Genomic DNA, 25,215 nt, shown 5'->3' on the forward strand with positions numbered 1-25,215 from the left:
TAGCCATTGAATGGAAGATTCGCTGAATCTCTGGGGCCAGTGGGTTTGAGCCAGAGAGTGATGGGCACTGTGAAGCATTGGTTTAAGGTAATGAGAGTCATAGAAAATATGTTTTGCTTAAACTAGAGGGGCGATAACATCAGATGTCAGATTTAGGAAAATTTCTGCTGCAGTGCAAGGGATGAGACCAGTTTTACCTTGGTCCAGGATGAGGTAATGACGTTGTGTGTTGCAGTGACAACAATTTGCAAAATCATTACTGAGGGATGTTTGTCAGGTGTGTTAATGTTACTCCCTGCTCATCTTTCCAAAGGAATATGGAAAAGATTTAACAAACAACCTTCCCATTATCTCTAAATTGGATCTGCCTCCTGCTATTTAGACTGAATTTTTGTGGCCCCCTGACCTCCAATTCATATGTTGAAATCCTAACGAATGTGTGATGGTGCTAAGAAATGGGGCCTTTGGGTGGTGATTGTGTCATGCAAGTGGTGCCCTCATGAACGGGTGCCCTACAACCCTATGGAATAGATGCTATGATTTTCCTATTTTACAGACTGGAAAAGCAGAAGCATGGAGAAGTGTAGTAACATAATCCAGATCACACAAGGTGTTAACTCAAAGCAAGTCAATTGGGCTTCAGAGTCCCTGTTTTTAACCACCACATGAAGACCCTTCCTAGTATGTCACCCCACGCAGAAGGGAAACCTCTCAGTCTCTCACCTTCCTCAGATCAATCTTCTTCACAGCCACTGAAGGAAGCATGGCACAACCCAAAGCTAATCAGCCCTTTCCACTACTTCCTTTCTTCTGTAACTATCTCCCTCAGTATAATATCCTAGTCTAGCACGACTAGGAGGCATTCATGATCTGATATTTCTGAGTTTATCTCTTAGTCCTGCTCTCCCCTTCCTTCCCCAACACCCTTGCCCAAGCCCCACATGCTTCCTACCCCCTACTGTGTATATGCTGCTCTTTTTGCTGGGAAGGCTGTTCCTCTTTCCTTCTTGCTTTCCACCCTCATTCTCTATAACCTCCATTGCCAGTGGACTGCTCTGTTGCAACCTGTACCCTGAGTCATTTCCTGTGAAAGCCTGCTTTCGACCACCCTTGTAAGAGTAGGGAATGTTTGCCCTATACACTAAACAGTGCATGCACACCTGTTGCGGCATTTATCATTAGCGTGCATTCATCACATTCCCAAACTCTCCCTATAGAGTACAGTAGATGATTAGCAAGTGATCCTCAAATGAATACATGAGTGGAGAGAAAGGATTGGCCTGACTGAAGTATCAGATTTGTATTTATTCACTTGGCTATCAATACCTCTCTTATTATGGTTACTTTCTTCTTCTTCTTTTCAATAAGTAACATTTTTTTTTAAAATCACCTTGAATCTATCTTTAATGGTATATCATATTTAGGAATCCTGCTGAGGACTGGGGGATACAGGGCCTGGGGGTGGGACATCTGGTCACACAGCCATGGAACAGTGACCGGCTGCCATTCATTATGGAAGATCTGTAATATTTCACAATGCTGCACCCGTGCATGTGGCCCAGTGCTGGTTACCTGGGCCCAGCACTCTGTTCTCACCAGTGACAGTGACTCACATCCACAGTGGTTTCTTGTGGGAGGCTGCACACCCCCGCCAGGGAGAGAGGATAGCATTATTTCCAGGAGTATGTGGAGGAAGTATGAGAAAGCACTCTGGATGATTCTAATTTCTCTCTGCCAAAGCCCATGTACCCCCAACCCTCCAGAGTTCGGTAATAATGACTGGCTTCCCAAGCAATTATCCCTTGAATATGGACACTTGCCTTCCAGGCCCTGTGGATCTGTCCAGCATCCTGAAAAGTGCCTGGGTCTACTTGGGAAAAAGAGACCATCATAACAGGCCTCAGTACTGCTTAGAAACAGAGAGTACAGGAATCAGGCCCGATGAGGTTAATTTGCCAGAACAAAAATGAAACTTTATGTCAAAGGGTGAACTCAGGCAGGAGCTGGCACACGCAACGCAGCTGGAGGCTGGATAGGAGGTCCACAGGGTAAAATCAGACGGTGTTGCTGGCATTGCACCCGGCTGGATGCCTCTTCTGGAGAGGAGGAAGCCGGTGATTCATTCCCTGCAGCTGCTCCTTGACCTTGGCTAACCTTCAGGCTGGTTCAGTGGGCAGAGACCCTGACTCAGAGAGGTTCCATTTTCGGGTTCAGCCTTGGGTTGCCGCAGCTTGTATAGATGGTGGTGTTGGTACTTGAGAGGAGCAACCTAAAATTTTCTAAATGTTCATTGTTTGTCTAAGTGTGGACAAAAGATGATATGTCTCTCTTACTTTTGCTGTATTTTTATGACTATAAATATGTCGTCACTGTGTACTCATACAGAGCAAAGGGTGCTTTAAAAATAAGTCTCACTTAAAAAGATCATTCTTTCTTTTGTAAGTGTATATATATTTGATTCTAGATGGAAAGTAATTTCTGTGTAATCATTACAGTAACCAGCCATCCTAGGTCTTGAGGACTTATTCAGTCCTCTTCTGACTCTTTGCCTCTTCTGAATATCCACTTCTCTTGCCAGAGTTTAAGGACCTGTCAGACAGGGGTACCACTGTTCCTCTTGCCTCTCACAAAAAGAAAAATGGGCCCTTGTAGAGAGGAGAACTTTTTTTTAAATTTTTATTTATTTAGTTCAGAGAGAGAAAGAGAGCATAAGCAGGGGGCAAGGGCAGCGGGAGAAGCAGACTCCCCACCAAGCCGGGAGCCTGATGCAGGGCTCGATCCCAGGAGTCTGGGATCATGACCTGAGTTGAAGGCAGATGCTTAACCAACTAAGCCACCCAGGTGCCCTGAGAGAAGAGCTTTTACTATCCTTTTCTCTTGCCACCTAAAACATCCTGTCCTTCTCAGCTTTGTGATGGAGGGGACACCACAGAGTCAACTGGAAAGGAACCATACATTTATATCCCTTTTTAAATAAATATTTTATTTAAGGGCAGTTACAGATTTACAAAAGTAGTTGCAAAGATATAAAATGTTCCCATATATCCCATCCTCACTTTCCCTTATTGTTAACATCTTCTATTATTATGTTCTATTTGTTGCAATCAATGAGCCAATGCTAATACATTATTAATAAACTCTAATTAACCAATAGTAAATTATTAATGAATAAAGCCCTTACCTTATTCAGATTTTCTTAATTTTTTTTTACCCGATGTCCTTTTTCTGCTCCAGAATTCCACTCAGGAAACCATATTACATTTAGTGCGCATGTCTTAGGCTCCTCTGGGCTGTGACAATTTCTCAGGCTTGCTTTGTTTTTGATGACCTTGACAGTTTTGAGGAGTACTGGTCAAGTACTTTGTAGAATGCCTCTCAATTTGTGTTTTTATGATGATTTTCTCATGGTGAGACTGACATTCTGGGTTTTTGGAGGAAGACCACAGAGGTAAAGAGCCCTTCTATTCCCATCATCTCAATGATGCATGTGTGGTATCAACATGATTCATCACTACTGATGTTGATTTTAACACCTGGTAGAGGTCATGTTTGTCAAATTTCTCCCCTGCAGGTACTTTCCCCAGCCCCTTCTCACTGTACTTCCTGGAGTGATGTCACCACGCACAACCTACACTTAAGGGGTGAGGCAGAGTGCTTGCATAAATTATATGAAACTACTCAGGACAGATTTATCTCTTCTCTTCCACTTATTTGTTTATTCAATCAATCATTAATCCATATCGCTATCTACTCTAAAATTTGAATTACAGTATAATACTCTGTTTTTAGTTGCTAAAATTGCCCCTGATTTGGTCGTTGGAGGCCTTTCAGTTGGATTCTGTCTCTTTTGGACATACGTCCATCACTGGCAGGGGAACTTTTGTTTTGTTTTTATTTTAAGCAATTCTTTACTTACACCACAAGATACCCCTGGCTTACCTTCAATATTTCCTGCCTCAGCCATAAGAGAATCGGCTATTTCCACAAAGGACTCAGGTTCCTTTGATGGGAAAATGGTATTAGAAGCCAGGATCTGGGCACTAGGTGTGCTCATTGCTACTGGGGTATCGTTGCTTCTATCCCCTTTTAGCTGACAGAGCAAAGAAAATATACTTAGATACATACATTTTCAGAGTTACTTTTTATTACTTTTTCCATTGTATGTCCTTAAGAGCTATCATATTTCCTCTATCCTACAGGGAATGATATGGCAGTAAAAAGCATGTGGGCCAATGAACTGATAACTGTAAAATATTTCTACTACTCAGAACCCACACCTGACTTTGCAAAGAAAACTACAGAGGCATTTAAACTGGTTCTCAGTAGTTTCATGAATTGAAACAGTTAAGATTTTGCTCAATTGACATGTCTTCAAGGAGGATTTGCCTTATGAACTTTTTGTCCTAACTTTTAAACTGGATTGTCTGGTGACTTCCATGGATCTCCATGCAAATGGCAGCTATATTCTACTGATATCTTCTTTTTTTAAAATTTTTATTTATTTATGATAGTCACACACAGAGAGAGAGAGAGAGAGAGGCAGAGACACAGGCAGAGGGAGAAGCAGGCTCCATGCACCGGGAGCCCGACGGGTCTCCAGGATCACGCCCTGGGCCAAAGGCAGGCGCCAAACCTCTGCACCACCCAGGGATCCCTACTGATCTCTTCTTATGTTTGCTTTATAATACATGGAAGGCAGACTTTAAGCATATGTCCTGTTTTCTAAAATGCCTGACACATTGTAATTCAGCAATAGACATCCGATAAATAAGTAAATGAACAAGTGAGCCAATAATCTGCTGCCCTGTTATATCTAAGTGATGGTATGTCATTAATAGAGTACTCTGGCACATGGTACTTAAAATATAGCTATAACTTATAAATACCTTCAGAAACTTATTCACCACAGTCTTAGGAGGATGGGAGTGGTCCCAAACTAGGGTTTCTCAGCCGTAGAGCTAGTTCACTTATGGGCATTTGAGAAAACAGAGGAGCTGGCCTGTCATAGGTAATGCGTTGGGGTCAGATCAGTGCCATGCTTCTGACTCCTCCTGCGGCCAACCATTCATGGTACAGGAGTGCCAATGAAAGGAGCATCATGGCCTTTTCATTCTGCCCCTCTGCGTCTTCCTCCAGAACTGCTCCTGTGTCAGAGTGACTGATGGCATATGCAGTCATGTCATGTTTTGCTATCAAACTCTTTGATTCAAATGGCAAATATCAATATTCATATTACATTTTTTATGTACCAGAATTGTTTTGTAATATGATTTTACTTTAAAGTGAAGTGGAATCTGTTGTTTCCCAATTTTAAAAATTACCTTAGGTAATGCACCCTTCACGGATGCTCACAGTTCCACTAGGCAGCCTCATGGCTTGTGCTCTGAGACCCTGGGATGGATTCCTGTCCTCCCCTGCTGGCCCCATCACTTACCATTGCTTTATTTTCTATTTCAAGGAGAAAAACCAATTGTGTACATGCAGGATACTAACACAAGTATGCATTTATTCAAAGGTGCAGTCATAGCACCTTGATGCCCCGAGATTCCCTGCCTGACTGTGGTACCTAAAAATGGCCCACATTGCCTTCCTGTCTCACTGGAGAGCTGGGCTGCAGGTTGTGTTTTGCCTCCGTCTTCTGTCCTCCCAATACCCCATCTGAAGCCTGCTCAAGCCTAGGTTTGCAGCTGCAGTTTTTATCCACAATGCTCTCCCTGGAAATACTTGTCTTTGTTGTGACTGAGATATTTAGATCTTTCCCTCAGTACTGTCCTCACTTGATTGACTGATGAGCCTGCGAGTTATTTTGAATCTGGGTTATTTCTATTTCCGGTGTAAGATGGTAGAGGCTGCATAATTGCTTACCCCATTCTTTTACTTACTTTGATAACCTAAATTAAGTGAGTAAGCTGTTTCGTTGTAGAGGCTGTATTTTTTTTTTTTTTTCAGAAATATTGATGGTCAGAACCCAACACTGGGCGTTTCCCCTTCGTATTAAATTACACTGCTTGGAGGCATAACATGTCAACATCTTGGTGTCTGGTGCTCTCAGGGGAATCTTTTTTAGGATTCTTTTTCTGGAGGACAAAAAAAAAAAAAAAACACTGCCTCAAGGTCCTTTAGTAAATCATTCTGTAAGTGGCCCACAAAAGATGAAGGGATGTGACCTGGCAATAAAGATATTATCTGGAGAGGTTTAAATTAATGACTACATTCCAGGTGCTGAGTTGGTTTTCCCAATGACTAGATTTTGATAAATTGAGTTATTCACACTGCACAGAAATTTAATTTGATGACATCTTAAGGTTAAACTGTAAGGAGGCAGAATGACAGGACAGTCTAGAGAAAAATAACTGCCCACACAGGAAAGGAAGCCCTAGGTTAGCTCGGTCTCCTTCATGCAGTGTGCCCATGAGGTGAAAATTATTAATATTGTCCTTGTTTTTTAATGTAAACATTAACTTTAAATAGTTTTATGGTCTTTTATGAAATGAGATATTTTAAAATTGTAAAAATGAATAAAAATTAACTGGACAAGGAAGTAACTTAGGATGATTAATGTAAGTGTTTAGACTAAGAACATGAGTGTTAAAGTTTCCAGAGTTACAAAATTGCCAGATGAATGATTATTTAAAAGCAACATTGTCCTAGTAAACAAATGTAAAACCAGGCAAATACTAGATTTTATTATTGAAGCATAATATACATTTGTAAAGACAAAGCAAAGCAAAGGATTTTATAAAAATATACTGATGCATTCCATTTATCAAAAGTTATACTATGAAAGGATTCTTTTTTTAAGATTTTATTTATTTATTAATGAGAGCCACACACAGAGAGAGGCAGAGACACAGATAGGCTCCCCACAGGGAGCCTGATGTGGGACTTGATCCCAGGACCTTGGGATCACGGCCTGAGCCAAAGGCAGACACTCAAGCACTGAGCCACCCAGGTGTCCCACTATGAAGGGATTCTATGTGAAAGGAGAAATTACCAAACTACTAACATGTAGTTAGGACTTAATTAAAAATATCTGTGTACTTAGTTTCAAAAATTTTCTCTCAACCTATGTATTATCACTGTTATTAAATTGCCCACATACTAAGTGTATGAAGCATATTTGGTAAAATTATTCATTATTTTTTTAAAGATTCTATTTATTCGTGAGAGATAGAGAGAGAGAGAGGCAGAGACACAGGCAGAGGGAGAAGCAGGCTCCACGCAGGGAGCTCAATGTGAACTTGATCCCGGGACTCCAGGATCACGACCTGAGCTGAAGGCAGATGCTTAACTGCTGAGCCACCTAGGTGTTCCTATGCATTAAATTTTTAAGTGCAAATATAATTGATTACGTTTGCCTTTGGTGTGGTAAATTTTCAGTGCACATCATCTATTCATATTTGCCTATGAGTAGCAAAATATTAAGTCAACAGGTAATGAAAAATTCACTTAAGCCTGGCAACTAGCTCTGTGATAATTTATGCCAGGCTCTGTGTATTAGTAACAGGGAAAAGAAGCATGATATGTCATCATTTTATCTTTGAACTTCCTCCTTCAAAAGATATAAGAAGCTAAACTATTTTTTAAAGATTTTATTTATTTATTCATGATAGACACACACACACAGAGGCAGAGACACAGGCAGAGGGAGAAGCAGGCCACATGCAGGAAGCCCAACGTGGGACTCAATCTCGGGACTTGGGGATCATGTCCTGAGCCAAAGGCAGACGCTCAACTGCTGAGCCACACAGATTCCCATAAACTATTTTTTAAATAAACTTTTTATTTTAGCTTTCAGTTCACAAAAAGAATTGCAAAGCTAATACAGAGGGTTCCTATGCACCTCACACACAGTTTCCCGTATTGTTAACCTATTGCTAATATCAGACATACTATAATATGTTTGGCACAAGTAATGAAACAATACTCACCCATATTCACTAACGAAAGTCATACTTTATTCAGATTTCCTTAGTTTTTCCTATTTTTTTTCTTTTCTAAAATCTCACCCAGGTTTCTATATTAATATTTAGTTATCTTGATTCTAGATTCTGACAGTTTCTCAGACATTTCTTGGTCTTGATTTCATTGACAGTTTAAGGGAGTATTGGTCAAGTATTTTGTAGGATGTCCCTCTAATGCAAAACATCTGATATTTTTCTTATAATTAGACCCAGGTCATGTGTTTTGGAGAGGAAGGCCACAGAGGTGAAGTGCCTCCCATATTATCATATCAAGAGTGTATACTATCAGTATGACTTATTACTATAGATGACCTTGATCACTTTTGTCAAGTTTCTTTCCATTGTAAGGTTACTCTTTTTTTCCCATTTCAAAAGTGTACCCTTTCACTCTTTGGAAAATTGTCACCCTTCGAAGCCCAAGAACAAGATCAAGTCAGAAGTAGGAGAAACCTTACAAGACTGCAAGCCAGTTGGGAGTCAGCTTAATCTCTAATTGAGTTAGGTAAAAATAATCATCCCCTACTCAAACTATGTTGCAGAGAAAAGAGTGAATATTCTCTGAAGAAAAAAAAAATCATCAGGAGACTAAAAGTTTTAACACATTATTTTGTATTCAATAAAATATTTTCTAGAAAATCTGAGAAAGGGAGCCATGTGACCGAATATAAGAGAAAACTTAAACAAAAGAAATAGACCTAGTGATTCAGAAGGTGATAAGACAAATAACAACAGCAGCAGCAGCAGCAGCAGCATCTGTAGAGATAAATATTAAGAATGTTCCCAAAGTCATTAATGACATCAACTTATAGATTCAAGAAGTGGAGGGAATGTAAACAGAATAAATAAAAGGAAGATACACTAAGGCAGGTCTCAGTAAAGTACTGAAAACCAAAGAAGACAGAGTAGAAAAACTTTTAAAACAGCCAAAATAAAGACACAATTTCTTCAAAGAAGCAAACAATAAACTACAATAAGACTTTCCTTTCAGTATTTAAAAACTGCCAGTATCCTTAAGTGTTGAAATAAAATGACTTCTAAAGTTGGATTCTACATCCAACAAAAAAATCTTTCAAAATAGAGGCAAAATAAAGACATTTTTCAGAGAAACAAAAATGGAGAGTATAGACCTGTATCAAATACTAAAATGATTTTTTAGGAGGAAGACAAATGTCCCTGAATGGAAACATGGAGATAGAAAAAATAATGAAAAAAAAAAAAAAAAAAAAAAAAAAAAAAAAAAAGAAAAAATAATGAGTAATCAAGTATATTGATTATATTGTGGATAAGTATAAACATCTACCCTTAAAAATGATAAAATAATAATGTTTTATGTTGTTTAAAAAAATAGAAGTTAAAATACAAAATAATAATGTGAAAAGGTCTGAGGAAGGTAAAGGTATTAAATTCTACCAGCTGATAAAAAGAGAGGTCAAACAGGAAAATGAAAAGTAAAATGACGTGAACCCAAATATACCAGTAATTAGATACAGGTGAATGGGCTAAGTCTGACAATTTAAAGTCCAAGATTTTTAGAACGGATAAGAAAAAACAAAAGCTAACTTGTATATTTGCTTATTGAATAATCACCATAATAGAAGCACACAGCAGTTTGAAAGTAAAGGAGAAAGGATGTACTGCATAACCATCAACTAAAGGAAGACTCGTGCTGATACAATATCAGGCGAAGCAGATTTAAAGAAAAAAAAGTATTAAGAGAGCATAAATACAGACATTTTATTATGATTAACAGTAAAATGTAATTATATATATCCATGTATAAATTAATATTTTAAGTATATAAAATATAAATCATACACAAAATAATAAGTGATATAAATTAAATGAAATACAAAATAAATATGAAGTATGGATAGATTGAAATGTAAGGAAATAGGCAAAAAACCACACTGGGAGAGTTTCACACACTTCTGTCAATTAGTGACAGACTAAAAAGACTAGACAACATTAATAAGCTTAGTCTGATGTTATTCGTAGAAAATACAACTAACAGCAATGGAATAAAGCTTCTTTCAACAGCACATGTATTACCAAAATTGATCATATGCTGAATCACAAAGCAAATATTAATGTTTCACAAGATTAAAATAATTCAAAGTATGCTCTCTCCTCACATTGTAACTAAGGCAGGAATTAATAATAAAATAAAAAATATAATAACTCCACTACTTAGAGAGTAAGGAAGAAACTTTCCAAAGGCTTTTATGTCACGATAGAATTCAAATTGGAAGTTAAATCTTACTTTCCACTGATGACATAATATCAAAATATGTGGGATACAGATAAAGCAGTACCTACCAACAGGGAAATATAGAGTTGTGCAGGAATATAGTATAAAAGAGGAAAATCAATAATTTAAAGTTCCCATTTGAAGAACTTAGAGAATGTTAAATCATTTCCAAAGTAAAAGGAAAGAAATAATATAACTCAGAGAAGAAATCAATCAAGTGAAAAACAAATGTATAATGGAGAAAATCAGCACAGCCAAATAATGGCTTTATAAATGAATGATAAAATAGTGAAAGTTATCGGTTAATAAAAGAGGGAAAAGACAAAGAAATAATTTCCAGGAGTAAGAAAGAAGACATCCCTATAGATTCTATAAATATTTAAAAGACTATAAAAACATTTTAGAGAAAATGGACAAATTCCTTTAAAAGTACAACCAATCAAAAAGGTTCAAGAAGAAATTTTAAAAATCTGAATATTCCTAGAAAAACTGAATCAATGATGAAATGGAAAAAGGAAAAACAACTCCTGGAACAGAAAGTTTTACTAGTGACTCCTCTCATTTTTTTTTTAAGGACCAATGTCAGTCTTACTCAAATTCTTTGAGAAAATTGAAAATAATACTTATAAATGTATTTTAAAGGCTAGCTTGATCTTGATACAAAACTCCAAAACAGAAACATAAGAAAAGAGAATTATAGGCCAACACACTCTTGAAAATGGAAGTGAAAACCTTAAAATGTCAGCAAAACAAATTCAGCAATATTAAGAAAAGGAAAATCCATTGCAACCATAGTAGAGTTTATACCAGAAGAGCAAAACTGTTTATACACTGGGTTAATCATTGTAATTCACCATCTTATCAGAGAACAAAGTGAAAATCACCAGATAATCCCAGTATTGACTGAATAACACATTTGATGGAATTTAATAGATGCACTCCACAAAAGCTTTTAACAAACTAAGATTAGAAGGAAATTTCTTAGATTTAATAAAGAATACCTAATACAACAACAACAAAACAACAATAAAAGCACTACATTAAATGGTGAATTTCAAATGGTGAAGAATTCCAAATAGTGAAGAAAGCTTTCTTCCTGAAAATAAGAACAAGACAAGGATTTCACTTGCTACCACTTCTATTTATCATGTTACAGGACATATGATGTAATAGGGAAAATTATTTAAAAAAGGTTTAAAAGGAAGTATAAAAACACATTATTCAGAGTTAAGATGGTTGTATATATTTAGACTCCCTCAAAAATCTCTAGATAAAATATTAAAATTGGTAAGGGAGTCAGCAAAGTCACAGGACGAAAGGCAAAAAAAAAATCAATGGTATTTATATGTATTAGGAACAAACAGAAAATGAAATTTTAAAATATTGGTTAGTATAAAAAGAATTATTAGAAATAATCTAATAAAAGATGTACAGGAATTGTACTGAAAATAAGAAAACATTACTAAGAGTGCTTTTAAAAGACCTAAAAATATGTGGAAAGATATACCACATTTATGAATGTGAAGGTTCATTATTGTGAGGATGTTAATTCTTTTCGAATTGGTATATAGATTTAATACAATTCCCATCTGTATCTCAGCAGTTTTTGTGAAAATTTGCAAACTAATGTTAAGTTAGCTGTACATGCAAAAGCAAAGGATAGTCAAGGCAGTTTTGAGAAAGAAAAAGAAAGCTGAAGGATTTACATGGTTAAAATGAAAGAAAAAACAAGAGAATACCAAGTGTTGGCAAGGATTTAAGTAACAGTAACTCATCATACTTCATACTCTGCTTGGCAAGAGTGTACATTGTTAAGATCTCTTTGGAAAACTGATGGCATCTGCTCGGTCTGAACATAGGTATACCTCATGACCCACAAATTTCAGTTCTACAATATGTTCTGTGTGATCAAGAATGGAGAGACATGCAGATGTTCATTAAAAGGTACTTAGGAATTCATCCTGGCACTATGCACAACAAATCCGACCTGGAGTCCCAATGCCCATGAATATTAGATTGAACAAATAAACTGTGGTATATTCATGAGATGAAATATACAGGAATAAGCATGAACAAACCATCATTACACATAAAGCCATGTTTGGATTGCAAAATATAATGTCAAAAATATATAATTATATATATATATATATATAATTAAATTTCTACAAAGCTATAAAACAGGTAAAATTAATGTATCATGTTATAAATCATGATAGTGGTTATTTTGGGGGTAGCAAGAGGGGTGGAACATTAGGAGTAATTGTGGTATGAGTAATGTCTGATATATTTCTTGAGCTGAGAGTTGGTACCTTAAAATGTCCCTTTCCTAAGTTTAATCAAGCTCTACACCTCCTCCCTAAAAATTTTGCTTAAAAAATTTCAAATGGGCAAGGGGATGAGAAATCCAGCTTACTGTGAAAGATTATTTTGAATTGAAATATAGTGAAAAGCAGAGACATCATATGTGAATGCAATTAGAAGCACCTTTCTCCTTGACCAAGTCTGTCTCCATCCAGCTGTAATAAATGTTTCAGTAGCAGACGTTGACCATAATAAGTACTTTTGCAGGCTCAAAGCCAAACCCAGATAAGCCTCAGTAGGACTTTGTCCAATTTCTTAATTTAAAAATGCAGTATTCATTTTAAAGGCCAATTTTAGCCATCCTGTTAAATCTTTGTTGCACCAGGCTGTTCTATTCAACTTCCCCAATGTTTACTAATCCCTGAAAATAATTGAAAGCAATTTTACAGAAGCATGAAATGAGTTTTCATGGATTTTCATCTATACAAAGTGGGCTCCAAAATTATATTTGATCCTGAGTAGATTACCTACTTATGTTTTTTCAACTTCTCCTATTTCCTTATTGCAACTTTACTAAGTCTCACATGTTGTTCCCCCAAAAGATTTTTAAGAAGTAATTGCTAAGCAAATAACATAAGCGAGATTATACAATTTTCTATCAATTGTCAAGTAAAAAGTATACCATGATGCCTATTCTGAAAAATTCTTTCCACTTTTGATCATCCATTATCTACAGCATGCCGTTAACTTTTATAACACTAAAGTTATTTTCATTTTATAAGTAATATATTCTTTGTGTCAATTCATTTTATTTATTTTTTTGCGTGTCAATTAATTTTATATGGGAATATATACACACATATCCATACATGCATACACATTTGTTAGTAATGCTCCCTTCCTCTGTTCCTAATCCCACTGGGTCTTTCTAGCAGGTGACTGACTATACTATATTATTTATGAAATGATTTATCTTTGCAGACCCAGTATCTTCAAATCCCAGAGCATCATTTGATCATACCATTTTCTATTTCTTACATGAGAAAGAAATCTCTAAAAAGGATGAATTTTCTATTTTCACTTGCTTCATCATGGTAGTAGTAACAGGTAACATATATTGTGCCGCCACTGGGACAGTTTACTAAGCACTTTACAAAGACCAAATCACTTTATCATCCTAACATTCTATGTGTCAGGTATCTGCTACCTCCAATGTAGAAATTCATTCAGGGAGAGGAAAATAGATACCTAGAGCCACCATTATTAACTGGCAGATGTGAATTTTGAATTAGTGAAATCTGATTCCAAACTTTCTATTAACTCATGTCTCCATAAGTGGGATTCTTACCTTGAATGTGTGATTTCCACATTTGACTATAACAGAGAGTGAGTAAGGAATTCAGGTAGTCATATGGATATGGCACCCTTGACTCACTTGGTACAACCGCTTATCTCAAAGTTACAAAAGTACCAGCATATCTCCCAATGTTTACCAGTTGATTGCAATTTGGAAAAGCTACCTCAAGAACTCATGAGTTGTATTTTATTATGATTAAGTAAGAAAATCAGCTGTGAGATTTTAGTGAATCTGGCCAATAGCCTCTGTGATAATTATGGAAGATATTCCTAGTTATCACAAATATTTCCACTCTCCTCACCTCACCCCGCTCGACCACTTCTGGCAAATGGTGTTTCCCAATACCCCTGATGCTGGGGGCCCTCCATCACGTAACTTACTTTGGCTAAGGAAATGTGGGCAGAGCAATATTTTTGAGCTGTTGAGCATCTGTTGGGCTCTTTGTACTATGTTCAACCTTCAACCGAAACCTCATGCCGCGATGTCAGCATCCTCATACTAAGGGGCCACCAGGTGGGGCAGAGTTCCTCCGGATCACCACTAACTCAGCTTGGTCCTAGGTCATGAGCCAGAAATAAACATTGTTATTTAAGCCACTCTCAGTTTGGGGATTTTTCATAACTACAAAAATCTCTTGGTTGTCCTGACAGTTAACTAAAAGATAAACAAACTTGCTTTGCTGGGTGTATATATTATATCCTACTTACAACAATTCTGTTAGGTGTTATCCATAATCCACCCCCCCCTCCCCGCCCTTAATCTTCATAAGGGCAAAGGCTAAAATGTAAATGGCACTTAATATATACTGAGCACTATTTACTTGTTTAAAAATACTATGAAGAAGGTGGTATTACGATTTCCATTTTGCAGGAGAGCAAACACACTCTTGGTCACATGGCTAACAAGGGATAGAGGCAGAATTTGAAATGGGGCAATCTATACACAGAGACGTGAAAAAGTCTGTGGGAGGGGATCCCTGGGTGGCGCAGCGGTTTGGCGCCTGCCTTTGGCCCAGGGCGCGATCCTGGAGACCCGGGATCGAATCCCACGTCAGGCTCCCGGTGCATGGAGCCTGCTTCTCCCTCTGCCTGTGTCTCTGCCTCCCTCTCTCTCTCTCTCTCTATGTGACTATCATAAATAAAAAAAAAAAAATTAAAAAAAAAAAAAAAAAAAAAAAAAAAGTCTGTGGGAAAATTGTGTTTCGGGGAAGCTGAATGAGTTCTAAACACCACATGGCTATTAAGTGTTGGCAACCTCACAGGATTCATAAGAAATAAACAAAGGGGAATTCAGTTATTTCTCTCTCTCTCTTTGTGTTTTGGTTAGGAGTAGTCTTCAAAGCTGTGATTTTAGTTTTCCTTCTGTTTACTTTTGCTAATTAATACTAATCCCATAAATACTAATATAATGATGCAAAGGGTAACTTTCAGAAGAGTTACACAACTCTCTATAATTTGTTGCCTGGTTCTAGAAATACCTAGAAGGTTGCAAAATGCTGGGTTACTAATATTTCCTTCATGTGAAGCAGAAATTAGAAAAATTGAATTATTAGATGCTTTATTTATTTGCTTTTTTGTTCGTATTTATAGAACTATGCACCTGAAAAGGATATTAATCATTCCTAGGAGATAATGCCACATCTATATCAATCTACATTATTCTCCAGTCCTTAAAAATTATATATTTATGTAACTGACCTAAAAGTCAAGTCAACAATTTATTTTCTTTCTTTATTACTCCTAGCATGAATTCCTACACCAAGGAGACCTTTCAAGTTTCTGTTTCCCGCCATTTGCTCACAAGTTATTTTTGCCAATGTGGCCTGTCCTTTGCTATTTCATTTCTATCTGTGCAAATTCTCCTGTTCCCAGTATCCAGTGAAAGTTCTAGCTCTCCTTAAACCACTCTGTCTCTATTAGTTTTGCCCAAGTGATCAATTGTGCCTCACTCTTCCAGGAAAGAGTAGGGGCTGCATCATTTATTAAACAGCATTTATGACTGCATTCATTGTTTGGTTATCTTTTGATGTCTATCCCCTCTTAAGTTTCTTAAGGAAATCTGTCTTAAGTGTAAGTTTCTTAAGGAAATGACTTCTATCTTATGTTATCTCAAAGAATCTCGTGCAGAACTATAAACATACTAAGTGTTAATAAATGTTTTTCGATTCACTACTGGGTAGTCACCAACTATACACAGTGGTATCTTATAATCAAAAGTTGCTTCTAAGTGATTTGTATGCCACAATCTCCTATTAACATATACTACTACATGTTATGTTATCAATTCAACCAAACACCTAACACAGATATAATCAGTGTTTCTTTTATGTCTTATCTTTTAGAGCATAAAAATCCTGGGATACAGGCCATGCTTTCTCGTTTTTGTTTATTTGTTTGTTTGTGTTTTGTTTTTACCAATATTTGGGTATTTCTTTCCAAACACAAATACCTTTCTAGCATCTGAGCCACCAGCTCAAATTCTGATAGTTTCTTTTTCTTTTTCTCTTTCTTTATAATTTTATAGCCTATATTTGCGTTTTAAAGCATGTTTGGTATGTTTTCAATCTCCTGAAATTTGTTGAGATTTTATTTATGTGCAGTATATAGCCAGCTTTTTAAAAAATGGTCCATGTGCATTTAAAATAATTTTTTTTGGCAAATAGTTGGACATGGTACCATTTCTATGCCTATTTGGCTAAGATTGTTAATCATAATTCTATCTGTAGATTCTATCAATTACTCAGGAAGATGAGTTAAAAATCTGCACTATGACTATGATTGTGAATTTTTTCTTTGTTTCTTCTTGCAGTCTTTCTCTCCCCCTTCCCCCTCTCTAACTCTGTCTCTCGGTCTTGGAGGAAAACTCAGTTTCGAAAACAAAGTATATACTATACATTATGTACCACTTAAAGCAGAAGAAGAACAGTACCCTGTATTAAAGCACATTAATATTCTAAAACAAAGCCACCACAGTGGATAAATAAAGACTATAAATGATATCTTGTCAAGTCAGCTCAAGTCTTGGCAGCAAACATGCAAGGCTTTCAGTTTTCAAGGCTTTGTTGATTTCATCATTGTGGACAAGAGATTTTACATCTGTATTTTCAGGGTAGGTTATAATGTGTGATATAAACAGTGTTCTCTTCTAGCACATGGAACCATTTATCATTATAAAGTGATGTTCATCTCTAGAAATACCTTTCACTATAAGTTCTATTTGTCTGATATTAATACAGTTGATATCAATGTATATTATTATAGCAGCAAACTAATGTATTATATATGATATTCTATTACATCTATAAAATTGGTTTTGTAAGGTATATTTTTCTCCATCTTTGTCTGCATCCTTATAATTTAAGTATATTTTTGATGTGTCTCCTATAAGTATATAATTGAATTTTTAAAAACACACTCTAAAAATATCTGTCTTGAAGTACTTAGTTTCTTTACAGTGAATGTAATTACCACATTGCATTGAATGAAATAATTATGTTTAAATACATTGTCATACTTTCTGGTTTCTGTATTTCTCTCCAATTTTATGTCTTTCTCACCTTTTTCGACCACTTTTCCTAATTGCTTTTTGTACTTATGTGTTTTTCTCCCTACACATACAAAAGTGTTTCTCTTTCCTATTATTTGCTATCTTAAAAATTAAAATATGCAAATCTGACAAAATAGAAAATTTTCTTTTCATCTTCAACCAGATAATAATACAAGGGAAAATACAAGGACCTTAAAACAATGCACATTCATGCATTCCCCTGGCTTGCGTGCTCTTCTAGCCATCACTATTTTCATCTTTTCCAAAATACCTTGGGTCAAGATGATGTGAGCATGAACATTGAGTAGACTTCAGTGCAGCTTTTCCCAGCTTCTCCTCACCCTTCTCCTCACTGCTGGTACCAAGGCACCCTCCTGGAATATCCCCTACAGGTGGAATCAGGGTCTGGTTAGATTTAGTTCATCTTTTACCTGACCTTAGCTTTGGGAGAATCCTCCCTTTAAAGAGTCAGCTTTCTTGTCAGACTGATAGCCTCTGGCTCTTGATCCATATTTTCACTACCTCCAGGGACCCTCACAACAAAACATTGGATTCACTTGTATCAGTAATTGCCCTCAGGTTAAGGCTCTTTCAGGACTCAGCTTGATTTCTTGGGTCTCTGCTTCCACTTAGTTTTGGAACCCAGTAACTCCTTTCTTTCTCTTTCTTTCTTTTTTTTTTTTTTTTAAGATTTTATTTATTTATTCATGAGAGACAGAGACAGAGAGAGAGGCAGGGACACAGACAGAGGGAGAAGCAGGCTCCATCCTGGGACTCCAGGATCACACCCTGGACCAAAGACAGGCGCTAAACCGCTGAGCCACCCAGGGATCCCCTCTTTCTTTTTTTCTTTCTTTCTTTCTTTCTTTCTCTTTCTTTCTTTCTTTCTTTCTTTCTTTCTTTCTTTCTTTCTTTCTTTCTTTCTTTCTTCTTTCTTTCTTTCTTTCTTCTTTCTTTCTTTCTTCTTTCTTTCTTTCTTTCTTTCTTTCTTTCTTTCTTTTTCTTTTTTTCTTTCTTTCTTTTTTTTAAATTTGAGTATAGCTGACATACAATGTTACATTAGTTTCAGGTGTACAGCATAGTTACTGGATAATTTTATGTATTATGCCATGTTCACTGCAAGTGCAGCTACCTTCTATTACCATGCAATATCATTACAATATCATTGACTATATTCCTTATGCTGTGTCCTTTATTCCCATGATTTAGCCTGGACCAGATAACTTCTAATAAATTCATCAGGTTCTCAGTATTTAAAAAATCTTTTAAAAACCTGTATCTACATTATAAGTATAATGTCTCAATTAATGTCACAACCATGTATTTAAGGACAATATGAATTCATTTATTAACAAGTGTGCATGTGCATTTACTAGCATGGGGCAGATATGCTTAAATATATTAATTATAGGATACCAATGTTTCTGAAGATACTAGAGGTATTATTGCTATTTCACAAACAAATGTCTTGGTAGTTAGGGGAAAATGAATGCCAAGGGGAAGGCGAGTTAATGTCTTTCTAGAGAACATATATGTCTCTAAGATTTCACATTCTATGTGAAATCAGTCAATGAGAGTTCCTTCCCCTTAGAATTCACAGCTCCCCTCACCAAGAATCTGCAGAGCGAATCTAGGCACCTCATTAACCTCTTCTGTGGATCAAGCTCCTTCAGCAAGTTCTGCTTTCTCAGGGTCCATGATTGGGGAACCTGCCTGCAGATCCCAAAGCAGAAGCCCATCAAAAAACTCTTAGGAATTTTTGTAAGCTTCACTATCCTCCTTGGAAAACATGACACCCACACCTCTGGCCTCCACATTGCAAAAGGTTCTTTTCTTTCCCTGGAAGCAGCCTTGGGCAGCTTCCTTTTATTTGCATGACTCTTTTGAGAGACTTTCTTTCTTTAATTGACTAATTAAGTTAAAGGCCACGGTATCATCCTGGAAGTATTTTTCCTTCTAAAAACAGCATTTTGGCCTTTAAGAGTTCCAGAGAATGGCCTCCTCTACCGCAAGTGCCATTGGGCTTGGCGCCTGACCTTATCCAGCCACCACATGCATGGTGTTTCTTTGAATCTAAAATGAGAGAGGGAGCTAGAAAGCCAGAATCGGCCAGTCTTTCTTTTCTCCCAACTTACTCATTTCCATTAAGTGCCTTAGGGACTGGCTGCTAAATTGTGAACCCAGCAAAGTACATTTGGGCTGTGAGTGGAAACAGTTGGAAAGTTTGGGTTGCTCATCCCAACCAGCAGATCCTCTCTGCCTGTAAAAGAAAGTGGCTCACTTTCTGTGATGTGAAGCAGTAGGTGGATGTGAGTGTAGTCAAAGCTGGGAGAGTGGGGGTGAAGGGTTGGGGGTGGGGGGGGTAGGTGAAGGGGAGAGGCAGTCTTCTGAGATTTCTGGAACTCAGTGCTTCACATCCAGCTAGAAATAACACATGAACAGCTGTACAAGGGTCACAGGTCCTCTCCCAGCTGAAAGCCCTTAAAAACCCAGCAAACTAACTAAATGTGCTGTGGACTTTATTTATGATATTTATTGCACTAGTAGAAACATGGGATAGGGCAGTGGCCTGGGAAATTGTCCTCTGGGAATTTATGCAAATACAGCACAGGAATGTGCAGCTGATAAGACCACCTGCAGTGTCCACCTCAAAGCAAGGGGATTTGAGATTGCTAAGGTCCATCTGTCCTGATCATGGGTAATTGTTGTAATGTGGAAACCCCGCAGCCCACAATGGCAAGTGCATGAGAATTCTTTGCCTTTTCTCGGCTAACACTACTATTTTAACATCATAGTAGGCAGACATTAGACAGTAAGAACTTTCTCATAAGGAATGATATTGCTGGCACTTCTTTAGAAGATGTCAAATGGGTCATAGGACAGGGCTGCAAAGAGGTCACAGAAGTTAGCAGCCAGAGCTCTCTGACTGGCCAGTGTGTTGCTGAACACTTCTCTTTATTCTACGTGACCCATTTGAAAATCAATATAATAATCCCTTTTATCCTAAAACTAAACAGATACTTCTAAGTCTTTACCGATAAAACTAAGCAATGAAAAATTACTATAAGCAATGACCACATATGCTTGATTCTATATTTCTCTTTCTTCCCCAATTCTCTGCTGTCCATCTACAACAACTCCACTGACACCTCTTCCCCCTTTTTCATCTTCACTGCCATCACCCTGATTTGGGACTTCACTATTTATTTACATAAAATCATTCCAATAGCTAAGTCATTGGATTTTTGCCCAATAAGCCTCCAAGTGCTTTCTCTTTCAATTCATGCTAAATACCACAGTGAAATGGATTTGCCTAAAGCACACCACTGACATAAAATTTCTCTGATAGGTGCCTGTCACCTATCAAATTGAGTCAGATATCTTAGTTTCGTATTCAGGTCTTCAACGTACCCATCTTCCTAGCCCTAACTTCTTTGTTCATTATCCTTGTCTTATATTTCAGTCTTAGCTCCAATTTGGGAGAGATGCCTGTGTTTTTGGGCCAGCATAGATTCAATCACTGGGTTCTAGAAAACTACCAAGAGATTATAAGCAAGAAAATGATGTGGTTATATCAGGCTTTAGGTAAGCCTGTGAGTATGGCTTAGAGGGTGACTGAGGAGTTTGAAAGCTCCTGCACTTCTCAAGTGTGAGGGCTTGCTTGACCTTGACAGTAGAAGGAAGAATGGAGAGGAAAGAGATGAACCAAGAAAAAGGCACCAAAAAGAAAGGATTTCTAAAAATAACAGTATTGATGAAGAGGAATGACTTAAAAATTAGAGAAACAAGCAACTTCCCAAATTCCCCATTCTATTTGAGCTCTCTTCTAAGGTTTCAACAACAGTCCTTTGAGATAAAGCTCCGTGTAGTAGGTTGTATGTCTTGTAGTTTTATTTTTTATTTTTTTTTTGTCTTGTAGTTTTAAATGACATGTATATTATTTCATTTTAAATATGACTCAAATTAACATTACTTCATTTATCCACTAATCTATCTCCAATGTTTATCATCTTTTAACCACAGGCCTATCAGATATTCTGATTTACTTCCTCAAAATATTTTAATACTTGAGTCACTATTAGCCAAGCAATCAAATAGCTGATTCACAGTTAACTATAATTCTAATCACTGTGTCTTCTGATTGTGGAGCAGAGAAAAATGTATTTTCTGTAAAGTTATTTAAAACAATATTGTGAATGTACAATTCTTTTTCTTTGTGTCTGTTTTAAATGTGCAAATGATCTATAAGACTAAACAAGGTATAGATATACTATGTTATATCAACACAATGGTTGGCTACACAGTCAGCACTCAATAAAGTCTTACTGAACAATTAATATGTTCTTCAGAGTTTTAAAGTTGAAAACATAATAAGTCCCATTTCAGAAAAACAGGTGCAATTGTTATCACTTCCATTTCACAAGGGCAATGGATAAAGGATTTCCTAGCTTGTTTAAACCATTTTAAAAAATTTATAAAAATAGTATTGTGGGGTGGTTTGTTGTTAAATTCCTTGAAGCCTTTATTTAGAAAAAAAATCTTGATATATGAGAGTTTACTTATTGAGTAATATAAGGATTAGGAAAATATTAGGCTGCAACTTGCTCACTGAGTGAATATGGTTCTGATTATCTCTCAGGAATCAGAAAATAAAAAACACTAGAGACCAGGAATTCTACAGCGAAAATTCTAAATATCTGATGAAATGTGTCTTACAAATTAAGTCCCAGACCCTTTTCTGAGCACTTAATACACTCTCAGGGGTAAAATGTGTTTGTTTTTAGCAAAGTAGATTAGCTTACATCTTGTGATGGGAAAAGTCTATGTAATCCAGCCTGTCCTGTAGCTCTCATTTCGAAGCATTTCTTCTGGGTTGTATCTTTTGGCCATAGTTATGGATCTCAATTTTCTTCTCTGTCTGAGTGCTAAATCGTTTTCTGTCTGCTGTCAAGCTGTCTCTTTTGGTTCCCAGGACCCCTCCCCTTTTTGTGAGTTACTCACTTCCAAGGTCAAGTTGAATCCATCTTTAGTTTTCTTTATTTATCACACACTTCAAAATCTAGCATTGCTTCATGTACCTGACTGCTGAGTATGTCCAATTTTAACTTAGAAGATCAATTATTAGACTATAAATAATTGAGATCAAATTTTGTAAAACACTGCATGTTCAATGGACAACCCTAGGTCTTCCAGAGTTCAAAAAACGTGGGGTAGGGCATTAGCTTAATAGGTTTTAAACAATAACTATTTCCAGTAGTTGGATAATTTGGAGGACTGGTCAATATAAGACCCTACCATTGTCCAAACCGCCTTCTGTGTCCCTTCTATGGTGTCAAAAGCCTGGAGAGAGCTACCATTCCCAAGCTCACAGGCTGCCTCCATCAACCCTTCCAGATGGAACTCCCCTGCTAAGCCAGGGGCCTAGGCCTACTTTCATTCTTTCTCATGGCAAATGGTCCAACAGATGTTTCCTAGAGGGTTGTGGTGGCTGGAAGATTGATTTCCTGGCTTACTGGGGTGCTAACATAGTATCTTGAAAATTATGTCATGTGGATTATAACCCTTATGCTTTTCTAAAAGAAACTTTACACTTGTTTGGAAGAGGATACATGTCTATATGGAATTACTTTGGCAATAGCCTTTATTCCTGCTTCCAAATCAAGGAGGGCAACTTCAAATACTAGAAGACAGGCTTCAACATGATTCAGTCCCCCAAAGAGCAAGATCTCCATCACAAAGCAATGTTATGCAGCTCATCACAGATATTTATTATAATGAATTCCAGCAAGCAAACTATATTGTCTCCTGATGAAAAGTATGATAGTTTATCAAGACTATTTTGAATTCTAAGCCTGATCTTCAACCAGCTTGCATAGCTTCCACATGTGGATAATAATAGCTAACACTGATATAGCAATTCACTTTACACCAGATGCCCTTAAAAACACTTTACATGTGTTAACTAACTTGATCTACTCCTAACAATCATCCTATGATACAGGTACTATTATAATTCCCATGTTAAAGGCAGAGAACTACTGCAAGTGACTTGCCCCAAATCCAACAGGCTCATAACAGTTGGGGTCAGGATTTGAATCCATTAGTATCAATCTCAGATTAACTGTTGTACAATATTCCATCTCCATAAACTTTAACCCAATTTGAACATTTATAAATCATCAATGTATTTTTTTAAAGTGCCTTTTATTTCTTTTTGTTGTCTGATTGTTGAGGCTAGAATTTCTAGTACTATATTGAACAAAAGTGGTAGGAGTGGGCATCCCTATCATGTTCCTCACCTGTGGGGAAAAGTTCTCAGTTTTTCCTTATTGAGAATGATATTCACTGTGGGCCTTTTGTAGATGGCTCTTATGATATTGAGGTATGTTCCCTCTGTCCCTGTACTTTGGAGAGTTTTAATTGAGAAAGGATGCTGTATTTAGTCAAATTCTCACTCTTCTCAGATAAAATGATACTTTGTGTGGAAAACCCAAAGACTCCACTCCAAAATTGATAGAATCCATACAGCAATTCAGCAATGTGTCAGGATATAAAATCAATGCATAGAACTCAGTTATACTTCTATACACTAATGATATAGAAGAAAGAGAAATTAAGGAATAGATCCCATTTACAATTGCACCAAAAACTATAAGATACATAGGAATAAACCTAATCAAAAAGGTAAATTATCTATACTCTAAAACCTATAGAATACTTATGAATTAAATTGAGGAAGACACAAAGACATGGAAAAGCATTCCATGTTCATGGATTAGAAGATTAAATATTGTTAAAATGTCTATGCTACCCAGAGCACTCTACACATTCAATGCAATCCCTATCATTATACCATTGACATTTTCCTCGGAGTTGGAATGAATAATCCTAACGTTGTATAGAATCAGAGACATCTGGTGATTCAGGGTTTGAGTGTCTGCCTTTGGCTCAGGGCATGATCTTGGGGTCCTAGGATTGAGTCCTCCATCGGGCTCCCTGCAGGGAGCCTGCTTCTCCCTCTGCTTATGTCTTTGCCTCTCTCTCTCTCTGTCTCTGTGTGTTTCTCATGAATAAATGAATAAAATCTTTTTAAAAATCTTTCAAAAATTGTATGGAATCAGAAAAGACCCTGAATAGCCAGAGGAATGTTGAAAAAGAAAACCAAAGCTAGGGGCATCACAATGCCAACTTCAAGCTATATTACAAAGCTGTAATCATCAAGACAGTATGGTACTGGCACAAAAACAGACACGTTGATCAATGGAACAGAATAGAGAACCCAGAAATGGACCCTCAACTTTATGGTAAAATAATCTTTGACAAAGCAGGGAAGAATATCTAATGGAAAAAAGACAGTCTCTTAAACAAGTGGTGTTAGAAAAATTGGACAGCCACATGCAGAAGAATGAAACTGGACCACTTTCTTATACCACACCCAAAAATAAATTCAAAATAGGGGGAAGATCTAAATGTGAGACTGGAATCTATCAAAATCCTAGAGAACATAGGCAACAACTTCTTTGAACTCAGCCACAGCAACTTTGTGGAAGACACGCCTATAAAGACAAGGGAAACAACAGCAAAAATGAATTATTGGGGCTTCATCAAAATAGAAATCTTCTGCACAGAAAAGGAAAATAATCAACAAAACTAAAAGGCAACTTATGGAATGGGAAAAGATATTTGCAAATGATAGATTGGATAAAGCTCTAGCATCCAAAATCTATAAAGAATTTATCAAGCTCAACACCCAAAAAACAAATAATCCAGTCAAGAAATAGGCAGAAGGCATGAAC

The 25,215-nt window shown here is 36.8% G+C and overlaps 1 long non-coding RNA gene across 2 annotated transcripts in view; it reads right to left on the minus strand.

The window, feature by feature from the left end:
* The window catches only part of LOC112669532 (uncharacterized), a 52,129-nt gene that overhangs the window by 11,408 nt on the left and 15,506 nt on the right, over positions 1–25,215 (minus strand). The window contains exons 2-3 of one of the 2 annotated variants that reach the window (XR_003142323.3): positions 17,691–17,805; positions 14,254–14,429 (exon numbers count right to left, since the gene is read on the minus strand). This is a non-coding gene — a long non-coding RNA (uncharacterized LOC112669532). The remainder of the gene's footprint in view (positions 1–14,253; positions 14,430–17,690; positions 17,806–25,215) is intronic. The other variant, XR_003142324.3, reaches the window with a different exon arrangement.

The sequence above is a fragment of the Canis lupus genome, chromosome 25, assembly GCF_003254725.2.
Source record: "Canis lupus dingo isolate Sandy chromosome 25, ASM325472v2, whole genome shotgun sequence".
Lineage (NCBI taxonomy): Eukaryota > Metazoa > Chordata > Mammalia > Carnivora > Canidae > Canis > Canis lupus.